The sequence below is a fragment of the Pinus tabuliformis genome, chromosome 3_1, assembly GCF_031772625.1.
Source record: "Pinus tabuliformis cultivar Carrire ecotype Pingquan chromosome 3_1, CPIR1, whole genome shotgun sequence".
Classification (NCBI taxonomy): Eukaryota; Viridiplantae; Streptophyta; class Pinopsida; order Pinales; family Pinaceae; genus Pinus; species Pinus tabuliformis.
In genome coordinates this window covers 547,984,876-547,998,281 of record NC_142301.1, presented here as the reverse complement: position 1 = coordinate 547,998,281, position 13,406 = coordinate 547,984,876, and positions in this window count along the sequence as shown.

Below are 13,406 nucleotides of genomic sequence, written 5' to 3'. Positions count from 1 at the left end.
GCCAAACTCTTAAAACATAACATAGCGATGGATTCACCTGAAGGGTGGAATTATACAACAAGCATATGTTATCCTCCTCAATCTTGATAAAAATAAAGAGGTACTAGTTAGCAATGACTGGGGAAAATGGGAAAAAGGGGAAAACCATTTTATGGTAGTAGGTTTCTCTTGAACATGACACTTTCACTCCATCACCATGACTATTTGGGTTGGGCTATTAGCTTGATGGTTATCATACTGTTGGTCTATCATACCATCCATCACTTTGTTTTGGGTCAATGCTACCAATTCATTTTAGCGTTGTCGACATGTTCAAGAGAAGTCATCCAGTCAAAATTCATCCTTTGCAATACCATAAACCTTCATTTTCATGACCACCATTCCTAAGCCTTATGTCATCAGTCAAATTCCATCTCCAAAATCATTACACTTGTTTTGTATCATTGATGTGGGATACATCAAGGCCCTCCTGCAATGAATTGCTTCTTGTCGACATCAGCACATTATCCAAGAAGTTGACTTAGATACACTCTTCCAGTACCTTGAGGCTTTCATACATCAATGGCAGGTTTCTCTCTTCCAGCGATAGTTTGACATAAATGGCCTTCGACCAAAACACTTTGTATGGTGTTCAACATCAAATCATCCATTCACACCATGCAAAATGTACTACACTACCTTGAGGATCATTATCATTATCGGTGATTTCTCTAGCGTCTGTTAACAGCGTACATCATTGGTTGGTAATCATACGGTTTCTTCCCATGTTTGAATTCAGATCACATATTCACATGGTTAGACTCGTATTTAAGTGAATTATTGAATGAGATAGAAGACCTCGAATCTAGTTTCATACATCTGAGCTACGATTTCAAGAGTACTAAATCATATGTACAATGTCTTTACATTGATGGTCATTCTGATCATGGGTCTATATCTATAGACGCCAGTCTATGTACATGTAATGAAAGTTTATAAGTTGAGCATGGGTATGCCTTCCCTCAGGGATTCATCTAAAAATCAAAATATCATAATATATGTATTCTAATTGATGCAAGTCACCTTCCACTTCGAAACCTCCTCATCACATCATAAAGCATTTCATTTAGCATTTGCATTTTTCGACTTCATGCTTTAGGGGGAAGCTGTTATAGATCCATTTGGGCACATCACTCCCATCATCCATATCAATGTATTAGGGCTCATCAAACCCTAATTTCAGTTGCTACATGCCCTAAACAAGTCACCCTTTTGAATGCCTCCTTGCCAGATAGTTTCATGACTTGAAGACATCCTGAAATGACCTCTAGAGGGACCAAAGTAGGTAGGCCCATGTAAGGGTGAACTACAGAGAAATAAAGTCCATGCTAGGGTGCTCTGCAGAGCACTTAGGCCCTCTTTCACCTGAGCCGGGTGAGATTGAGCAAAATTCACATAGGGTTTAGAGAATATTCTTATCTTTTGCTTTGATCGGTTTTTTGTTTTCCGTTGATGTTTACAGGTACTTCTCAAGCATGTTAAGTACGAGAAGGAGCAAAAGGATCGATATAAAGGAGACAAGAGGAAATCAAAACTACGAGTAGGTCTTCTCATCTTATTTGTCTTATCTATTTCTTATAGGAAAAGGCTAAAGTGCTTTAAACTGTTGTTCTAGATATGGCTACTTATCTAGGGAATTAGTATTTATCTTTAGATACCAAATTCTCCAAAACATTGGGGTAAACTGACAACTGGGCAATGTGACCACTAAGTTGTTTTACAGCAGCCCCGAAGGTAGTGCCGATGATACCATCAGCGTGCGCACCAGGTTGCTAAGTAGCGAGAGCATTGGAGTTTCTAGGGGCACTGCGAATGATGTCGTATAAGGTGCCAGAATGTGGATAAATAAAATCCAAGTGTAGGGCACGATGAATGGATTGTCTTCCATGATTGCACCACCTAAGGCAACATTCTTATCAATTTTAGGGAGAAGAGATTTACAAAACCAATCTGCTAATAGATAATCTAGGGGGGGGAGCTTTGACTAGCCTCTGCCTATGTCTCCATTCATGGATATGATTGGAGATGTGGATGGTGGTGTCTTGATGTAAATAAGTAAAGAGTTCCATCCCAGTTTCATAGTGGATGGGTAGCTGAGAGTGCTTTAAAAATTCCATCACTAAAGCGGAAAGGTATTGACTAACACACGTTGTAACTCAATGTACCAATTCGCTGCATTTCTAGTAAGGGTGTAGGGAAAGAGTCAAAGTTGGATACTATTGTCCACTATGGAGTTAGAAACACACCATAAATGATAGGTCGTGATATTTGTACCGGGATCCTCCCCTTCTTTCCCTTTGAACTTCAGGATGTATGTGGGAATTTTGTGCAGGATTGGAGGCCAAAGTAAGTCGTGATAGATGGGGTCATTTTCAAGTTTGTACAAATCAAGGATGTCAAGCATTGCCAATAAAGGAAAGGTATTTGATGTCCCTGAATTAGACCAAGGTGATGATAAATGACTTGAGGATCCTTGCAGTCCTCCCATCATATTATTCCCAATATTATACACAGGATGTGCGGAATAATAATTTCCTTCGGGTATAGTCATATATTATGGTTGTTCATAGGGGTTGTTAGGCTGAGGCATATAAGTGTCCCCATGATAAGGAGTGCCCCTTGAATGATTTGAGGATGACAGTGGGATGCCCATATGGATTGAGCGAGACCTTGTTGAGGGATCTCACTAGTGTATGCCATTGACTAACATATGGAGGACTCATGTCAATCAACAACTGTCCCTGTTGTCCTATAAACGAAGGGGGAATATTAATGTTCCCAATCGGTATATGCATATTGGGAACGGTTCCCCCAAGCATTTGAACCTGGGGATTAGATCTAAAGAATGGATTCCAACAAAAAGGGTTTTTGAAGGGTCCCGTGCTAACCGCGTTATATGGAGAACTATAAGGAGCATTATATGGAGTGCTTGCCAATGGTCCAAGAGCTAACACAAAAGGGGTAGAAACCAGTATGTACTAGGTTCCAGTCATGTTGGGTGTCACTATAGTGCTTGGACCTGGCACAGTTGGGATAGTAGGGTTTGCCATCAGAGGTGTGGTACTGACTGTCAACTAGGGAGGTGGAGGTGGACCAAAAATGTCCACAAAATCTGATGACCCATTAGACATTGATGGGATGGTAGGTATAGGTTCAGTGGAAGACATAGGAGGTACAGGAAAAACTACAATCAATAGTGGTCCCAATGGGTTCGTGATCAGAGGATTATATGGAGGAATGAAACCTTTAGTAAGGAAATCTTCTAGTAAACTTGAGTCATGGGATGTCCAGACTGATTCAGTGTGAGATCTTGAAGATCGATTACCCAAAGATGGATAACCTAGCTCAATGGGGCTCGGCAGATCCTCGACAGGTAGTGGGGGAATACCTAGTAGCCATCGAGATTGACGATGAGGTTCGTATGTAGCCATAGTCGCCAATAAATTTTATCAATAGATTTTATAGTGATATTTATTAAAGTCCTGTTGATAACAAACTTGAAACTAAAAAAACATACTCTAAAGAAACCAATCAACAAGTAGAGGGTATGACCCTTTCTGATAACCACCATTTGTTGGAGATGAAACCCAGTATCACAATGGATAAAAGAGAGGGTTTTCCAAATATATAGTTACGATTACTCTTTACATTCGCCCAAACCTCAAATTAAGAGGTCAAGTACTCTTGTGAAGATGAGCAACCTCCCAAAAACAGAATACAAAGTAAGGTCGTCTGTGCAAGGTACTAGGGCAATCCACCCCAGTCACCTTGTGTTCGTCCCTAAAAAGTATGGAGACTATGGTTAACTCAAATCACAGACACTACCTTGAGGGGACATAGTTGTAGACAGTACCCTATATGGGCAAGATACCTGAGTTCACGACTCAGGTTTGACATCCTCAAAGGGATCCTCGATACAAAGAATACCCAAAGGAGATGTAAGTGCAGGTGGGCTACCTTCGTTTACAGTTCGATGTTGTCTCGTATGTAGCTCCACTTTTACTAGAGTGGTCCTGGATAGTATGAGTGTAGAAGGATTTCCCTTGTTAATGACACTAGTTTTGGTGTATGATCTTGGTCAGTTGACTCACAACTGTCTAACCCAATATCCTAGCCTAAACTAATATGTGTTTAATAAAAAAAGAGTTGTTGATCAATTTTATTATGATGTAAATTTTAAATGTACTTTGTTAATGTCTTCGATCAGGGTGTTGATGTATGAAGTTATGTGGGACTTTGATTCAAATCATGTGGAGACAATTCCTTAAATTTCACTTTCAATGAATGAGTTGCTTCTACAAGGGAGGAGTCATTTATACGTTAATATATATACCATGCATCGTGTACAATAAAACAAAAGCACAACCAACAAAACTACAGTTCTCTCTAACAACTTTTGAAACCAAATAAACGCAGATCTAACCAACTAAGAAGGAAACTGTAAAAAATATTGTATTTTCTTTTTTATAAAAAACATTAAGAAGTAAATCTATTTATTTAAAAGAAAAATTTGTTCAGGAGATAGATATCAATCAAACATGCACAACTAAAGATACCTGATCAGTCTACAAGAAAATTTCCCAACCCATGAGGTCATAGAACTAGCTACTTATCAAGAAACGGTCGGCTAACACACCATGACAAAAGACAGAGAGAGTTAGTGATTGTTTTGGAGAATTTGGTATCTACGGATAAATACTAATTACCTAGATAAGTAGCCATATCTATAACAACAATTTAAAGCACTTTAGCCTTTTCCTATAAGCAATAGATAAGACAAAGAAGACGAGAAGACCTACTTGTGGTTCAGTTTTCCTCTTGTCTCCTTTGTACCAATCCTGTCGCTCCTTCTCGTACTTAACATGCTTGAGAAGTACATGTAAACATCAATGGAAAACAAAGAACTGATCAAAGAAAAAGATCTATTGAATACAAGTAAATGGAATTAGATACATTCACACATATAAGTGTCATATAACAATACAAACAGATGGGAAAAATGTTCAAATACTGTATTGAATAGAAGAAGAAATTACAACCATCATGTCTGATTCAAAGTCACTCCTCCAGTTTAGATCCCATCCACATGACATCAAAAGAATGAAAAACATGTGGCATAACAATACTTGTCTCAAAGCTAATTCTCATAGCAACATTATCTCCTTATAATTCAACATAGTACAATCCCTGATCACTTAGATGAGTGTTCAATTTATAGGAGGATGAAGGAGGTTATGTCATAAATGGGAGTATTGAATGGCCTTCCATACTTAGAATTAGTTCCATGGAGGAAGGGATGAGAGGATAGGATGCATATTAACTCATTCCTCATCTATTTTTGAGCTCATAGGAGTTGATAAGTGAGGCAAACTTCCAGACGAATCAAAGAGATAAGAATATTCCCCAAAACCTATGTGAATTTCACTCAATCTCACCCAACACAGGTGAAGCAGGGCCTAAGTGCTCTATAGAGTACCCTAACATGGACTCAACTGCTCTGCATCGCACCCTTACATGGGCCTACCTACGCTGGTCCCTCTAGAGATCATTTCAGGATGTCTTCAAGTCATGAAACTATCTAGGAAGGAGGTATTCAAATGGATGACTTGTTTGGGGCATGTAGAAACTGAAATTAGGGTTTGATGAGCCCTAAAACACTGATCTGGATGATGGGAGTGATGTGCCCAAATGGACCTGTAACAGCTGCCCCCTAAAGCATGAAATTGAAAAATGTAAATGTCGAATGAAATTCTTTACGATGTGATGAGGAGGTTTTGAAGTGGAAGGTGACCTGCGTCAATTACAATACATATATCATGATATTTCAATTTTTTGACATCAAATTGCTGAGGGAAGGCATACCCATGATCAACATATAAAATTTCATTACATGTACATAGGCAGCTGTCTACAGATATATACGCATGAATGGATGACCATCAATGTAAGGCCATTGTACATATGATTTAGTACTCCTGAAATCACAGCCCAGATGGTTGAAATTAGATCCAGCGTCTTCTGTCTCATTCAATTTTTCGCTCAAGTACGAGTCTGACCATGTGAATATGTGAACTGAAGTTGAACATGGGAAGACACCGTCTGATTACCAGCCAATGATACTGCAGTACATTCTGCATGGTGTGAATGGATGATTTGATGTCAAACACCATACAAATTCTTTCGGTCAAAGGCCATTGATGTCAACCTATCACCGTAAGTGAGAAACTTGCCATTGATGTATGCAAGCCTCAAGGTATTGGAAGGGTGTTTCTAAGTCAACTTCTTGAATAATGTGTTGATGTCGACAAGAAGCGACTCATCGTAGGAGGGCCTTGATGTATCACACATAAACGACATGAAACAAGTGTAGTGATTTTGGAGATAGAATTTGACTGACGACACAAGGTTTGAGAATGTAGGTCATGAAAATGAAGGTTTATGGTATTGCAAAGGATGAATTTTGACTGGATGACTTCTCTCGAACATGTCAGCGACACTAAAATGAATTTGTAGCATTTACCCAAAACAAAGTGATGGATGGTATGCTATACCAATGGTATGATAACCATTAAGCTGATAACCCAACCCAAGTAGTCACAATGATGAAGTCAAAGTGTGATGTTCAAGAGCAACCTGCTACCATAAAGTGGTTTTCCCCTTTTTCCATTTCCCCCAATCATTGATGACCAATAACTCTTTATTTTTATCAAGCTTGAGGAGGATAACATATGCTTGTTGTATAATTCCACCGTTCAGGTGAATCCATCACTATGTGATGTTTTAACTAGTCTAGTGAAGGTGAAACTTGATCTTGTCTAGATGGATAAGTTTGTCTCTATTTGATGTTTTAACGAGTTTAACGACAAAGATAACTTGGTCTTTTTCATGTTTAGAGAGTTTAAAAAGGGACAAAAAGAAAAATCCACAAGTTATTTTGCATAGATTTGTCTCTCAAGCCCAAAAAATCATAAAACAATATGAGAGAGAACCTATTGACCATGTTCGGTCAATGTATTCCTTTTTCGTAGTTAATATATCTCAGCCTGAAAAAGGGGTAAACTTATACTGAGTAGATGTCATTTCCAATCTGTTAACAAGTTGAAAAGGAGGAGCGCTCGACAATCTTTTCATGTTTAGAGAGTCTAAAAAGAGCTTAAAGAGGACTCCAAGGGGGTTCCTTTTTCGTTATTTAATAGAGCTTGAAAAAGAGACAAAAGTACGCCTTGTGGTCAAATGTACAACTTACAATCGAGCATGTCAAATTCTGTAAGTCAACTGTAAAACCTAGTCAAAACATCACCAAATGGATTAAAAATACTTGTTTCATAGGAGAAAATAGGCAAATACTAATGTTTACTCTATTAATGAACATGAAATAAACATAAAACAAGTCTTTACCATGAAAGTTTTACCATTTGAAACTTATAATTCAGTTTGGTGCTCTGGGCTAGTTTTATACCTCAAACTTCATCAGCTGATTGCAAGAGATTCTATGGACCATTTCTGGTGTCGTCTGGACCAAGTAGGAGATATACCCCTCCTCTTTATTTTCAGGTCATTCTTTTCTGTTTCATGGAAGTTTTAGGGTTTTTTGGGGCCTCTGGGGTTTTATTTTTTCACTTTGGGATCAAGGCAGGATTTCACATCAAAAACTGCGCTAATGAGCACCCTGATAGAAGGCTTCCTGCTATGTATTGAATTGTCCCTAAGCCTGGGTTATGCTAGGCGAGTTTCCCAAACTAGATTTAGCTGTTTGCTCCAAAATTTTTCCTTTTTTTTGCATGGAAAGGATCCTAACTAAGCTTACAATTGGATTTCAGGCTTTCATTAGATCAGAATGTCGATTACATGGCGAGAAAGAGAGCATGAAGAACAAGAAATGGTTTCCATAAACAATCCAGGTAGATTTGAGGCCCTCAAAAACTGTTGGGTACTGAAATACTTCAAGTTGTCCGGAATGAGGCAACAAATAGAACTATTGCAGTTCCTTTTTCATGCATGGGATCACTTTCTAGATTTTTGCTGGAGGTGAATCAGTGAGGGATTAGATTCGACAGTTTTGTTGGCCAAGTACACAGCCTAGAAAGGATGGGAAAATAAACATTTGGGATGTAGGTGATTTTCCTTTGAGAATGATCCTCTTCACAATCACAAAGTTGGCTGGCAGTGTGACACTCCATGCGGTGAATAGATCATATATGCAATATGCACTTGAGTGTCTAGAGGAAAATGCATTCAATTGGTGTGAGGTCATGCTTTCTTCAATGAAAGAACAACTGACCAAGGTAAAAAGTGGTAAGTTGAAGAATTTATTCTATGGTTTTATCTTAATTGCTTTTACCTTAGAGAGAATCCCATTGATACAACCATAGCATGTATCATTGGGTGTAGCTGGTCCTAGAGATCCACGTATGCAGAGGTGGGTCGAATTGATGGCCTGACATGTGGGTCAGTCAACAATCATTTTTTCCACTGCATTCTTCAGCTGGCTTGATCGACAACACCTTGTCATCGAGGTGCATCCATTCTCAGGGATGGATTTCTATGGAGATCCAAACTTGATTCTACCAGTTGGAGCACAATGGGGTGCTATAGGTAAATTGTTTGACCAAAGTGTTTTTTGATTTTTCAAGTTTCTACATGTTTTTGTGTTTTTAAAGTTTCCAAGACTAGACTAAAATCACTCACATGCATGCATATGTGGGTACTATTTGACTTGTGGGACACCAATAAGGTGTAGGTGGGCCAGTGTAGAGAAACATTGGGAGAGCAGTTCTCTGGGACTTGGATTTGGCCAAGACCTTGGTAGAGTTGCAGGATCACATAGAGGGATTAACCCTTGGTATTCAAGATGTCTGGATTGAGGAGTTACCTATGAGGTTGCAACACCACACTATTGGTGTTCCTAGCCACTGGATGAGGCTTTTGTGCATGATAGCATAGGTTGTGACATGTTATCATGAGCATCACTAGGTATACTTAGGATGTTTTTGCATGCATTTTGAGTTTTTGGGTCAGATGACCAAACTTGTCTTGGACACAAATTTTGCAAAAACTTTTAAAACATCTATATATTTTACTTTCAGAGTTTTCTATGGTTATATGCAATCCTATTCAACTAATGATGTGAATTGAAAATGTTACTTTTACATGTGTCGCAAATGTCTATTTAACACATAATTCGCTAAAGAATTAGTTAATATGTTAAAGTTTCTGGAAATATGTTTATATTGAATATATTTAAAATGCCTTTACAAAATATGAACTCTAAGGAACATACAGAGAATTGTTGGGTTTCAGATGGTATACACACTTGTAAGTTGTAGTACAACGAGTTGTGAGTCCAGCCTAACGATGATTCAACGAATGCCAAGTGAAATGGCATCAAAGAGAAGTTCGATCAACGCGCTATACTCAACGATATTGTTCATCGATCGACCAATAAAAATCCCTTGAAAACTCACTAACTCACCACTTGGAGTGAAAATAGCCCATGCTGCAGAAGATAGGTTCTGCATACTATGACTAGCACCATCATTGTAACCAACAAATGGTTCTAAGGATTCTGACATCTGCAACAAATGAAAAGTAGATTACTAACTAGATAAAAAACTCTAAAAGACACACATTGAAGCACACACATGAAATGAAAGCATATATACAGTGAGTTTTACTACACTCAACTAAGAATAGCAATGTTTGAGGTATAGCCCGTTTCGAGGCTTCCACAATGGAATCCCATCATAATCTACTAACTCGTAGGAACCTTTTGCCAAAACATCCTTGACAATATAAGGACCCATCCACATCGGTTCAAATTTCCCTGCTCCATGGTTATCAGCTTCCTGATCATAAAGCAAGACTAGGTCTCCTTGTAAGAAGATACGAGGCTTGACATTTCTATCATATTGCACCTTCATTCATTTCTTATGTGCTTCGTTAGCCAATGCGGCATCATGGCGGGTTTCATCAAGATGGATAAGTTCCAAGAAATGTGCTTCTTCTTTAGAAGTGTCAAGTAACAGGTCAATCAAGAGTTTGAGACATGAAATTTCACATTGTATCGGTAAGATTGCTTCCAAACCATACACCAACTGAAAGGGTGTGAATCCAGTTGCATTTCTCACTAAATTTATATATGCCCACAAGGCAAAGTACAAGATTAAATTCCATATTCATTTATGAACCCCTATCATTCTTTGCAAAATTCACTTGAGGACTTTGTTGATGGCCTCAACTTGTCCATTTTCTTGTAGGTAACAAGGGGTAGAACTATCATGTGACAGTCCTAACTTAGTAGTCAACTCAGTCATCATGTGATTGCGAAATTGTGACCGATGATATGCAAGTATGGCCTGTGGTAAACCAAACTGGGAAACCATGTGGTTGAAAAATAAAAGAGCATCCGTTTCACCACTGTTGTTTAATGTTGGCATCACCTCGGCCCATTTGGTAAAATAGTCAACGACGACTATAATATACCCATGCCCCTTAGCCGAGGTGGGGTTACATGTTATGAAGTCAATGCCCCATTTGGCAAATGGTCCAACAAAAACAGTTGGATGCACTGGTGTAGGTGGTAATGTAGTTTTACGGTCATAGATCTAGCATGCATGACAATTTCTGACACCAATAATACAATATTTGAATATAGTTGGCTAGAAGTAACCGACACAGAGAATTCTCTATGTGGTAGCATATTCGGATAAGTGTCCACCACAAGCACCTGAATGGAAATCATTCAATCCTTTCTCAGCTTCCTCCTGTGTGAGGCACCTCCATAAAATCATATCGATACCATGATGGTAAAGAGTGTCGCTAATGATCAGATAATCTTTGGCTTGGTATTGGAGATGTCATTGTTGTGAGCGAGGGGTATGACGCTGAAAGTTTGGGTCTGGAGATAGATCAGTATATCTCCATACCATGAGTCAGATGATGATATCAGGAATAGAGACTCATACAAAATCGATGGTTCAAATGTTGAAACAATGGAGGTCGAGGGAAGGTCACAAAGTAGCTCGGCGAAAACTAGAGATTTATTTGATTTGGACTTGATGAATTCCAGATCGAACTCTTGCAAAATAAATACCTATTTTGAGTATTTCCCCCCAGCAATCGACGTGACAAAATATACATCATAGGGTTGCAATCCGAAATGACAATGGTCATCTGGAACATGATGTAGGGGAAAAATCTCTGAACAACTTGCACAGCCGCCAAGGCTAATTTGTAGACATAAGAGTACTTACTTTCTATATCATTGAGATTGTGGCTCAAATAATATATCAGATGTTCAATCCCATTTTCCTCTTGGACTAAAACCATGCCAATGGTTGTATCTGCAGTGGCGAGATATAGGTAATAATCATTTTGATAGTTCAGAGAATATATTCATGACGCTCTAATCAGGGTATCTTTAAGAGGATTAAAGGAAACTTGCACAACCTGATCTAATGGAAAGCTATCCCATTTTTCAAAAGACGTGTAAAACCTTTAGCCATTTCAGCATAATTGGGAATGAACCTCCTCAGAAAGTTAGCCTTCCCTTGGAGTCTCTATAACTGTAAAAGATTTGAAGGTGGAGGCAAGTCAAGAATTGCTTGAACCTTTAATGGATCAAGTCAAATTCCATCTCTAGACACTACAAATCCAAGCAATCAACCAAAACCAACACAAAACACACATTTGCAAGGATTGTGTCATATCTTGTACTGTCGGCATCATAAAAATATAGCTCTCAATGTTGCAGGTGATCAGTCCGCTTTCATGAATGAGCATGTAAATTGTTAAGGTAAGGTTTAACAATGTGCTTGATGTCATGGAAGGCATAGTTCATTGCCCTCTGAAATGTGGCCCTTGCATTCTTGAAACCAAAAGGGAGTTTCCTATATGCAAATGTGCCCCATGGACAAATAAAAGCTATTTTAGATTGGTCCTATGGGCAGATATTGATTTGATTGTAGCTGGAAAAACCATCCATAAATGAGAATATTTCACATCCATCACATTCATCAATAATCTGGTCGATAAAAGGAGTAGGATAATTGTCCCTTATTTTTTCATGACAGGAACAATGTTGGAAACCCAGTCAGTAAGAGGTACAGGGTAAATGAAACCAACATGCAAAAGCTTTTGAACTTCTATTTTAAAGGCAATGCTTCTTTGGATGAACAGATCGAAGCCATTGTCGTACTAGTTTGACATCAGGATACATTTTGATTTCATGTTCAACAATACTGGAGTCAATGCCTAGCATCTCCTCGTATTCCCATGCAAATATATCTTGAAATTCACGAAAGAGAGTACGGTAATTATCATGTTTTGATGGAGAACAAGATTTTCCGACATGAATGTTTTCTACAACACTAGGTTTGGTCCAAATATTAATAGAAATCATTTCTTCAATATTTGATAGGTTTCGCTCGGAATCTACTTTGTATATGGAAAAAAAAATTGAAAGGAAATCAACAACTGAGGGGTGGTTAAGTTCATTTGAATAATATTTGATGTCATCTGGAAGATGAGAATGATGATGATAATCTTCCCAAGGTTCTTCTCCTATCATCATTGATTGGATGATTCCTTCATCCATAGAAAATATACGTGAAAAAGGATCTGAAGAAGTACTATATTCTAATGAATGTTCTACCCATCCAATTGGTGAAAGTAGATTTGGGTTTGCTGCACAATCCAAAAAAATTGATTGCTATGCAAGCTCAATGGGGCTTAGCAACATAACTTCAGTATTACTATCAACTTCAGAATTGTTGGTAATCCTGCTTAAATCAGATGAGGTGGAGGAAATGATGTTGCAAGTCTCTACTCTTGCCACTTCCACCAAATCAAATGGTGATGGTAGCATAAAAGTACCCATTAGGGAAGGATCTTTAAAGAGAACTACACCAAAACTTTCAAGTGACAGCGGGGGTTTGCGTACCAACGGAATGCTTCCAGTAGCCTAAGAACTAGATGCAAAGAAGGAAAGCTTATCAATAACTGTGATTCCACCTTTATGAGGGAATGCAATCATACGGAATTACATGGAAACCACATTAGCCATAGCATATACCCATGGCCTTCCCTGTAAACAGTTGTAGTCAAGAGGTCTGTCAACTATCTCAACTTCAACAATAATGGTTTTTCCCCCTAGTTTAATTTGCAAGTTACTCAAAAATCCACAAGGCGTATATGTGCATCTGTCAAAATATTTTAATGTTGGTGGTGATCGTGACAACGGTGATGAACCAAGTGTTTTCCAGCAACTCATTGACATAATGCAAGTGGATTCTCCCTCGTCAATAATAACTCGGTGAACATTCTTATTGAGAGCCTTTACTTGAATTAGGAAAGATAATTGTGTTGGT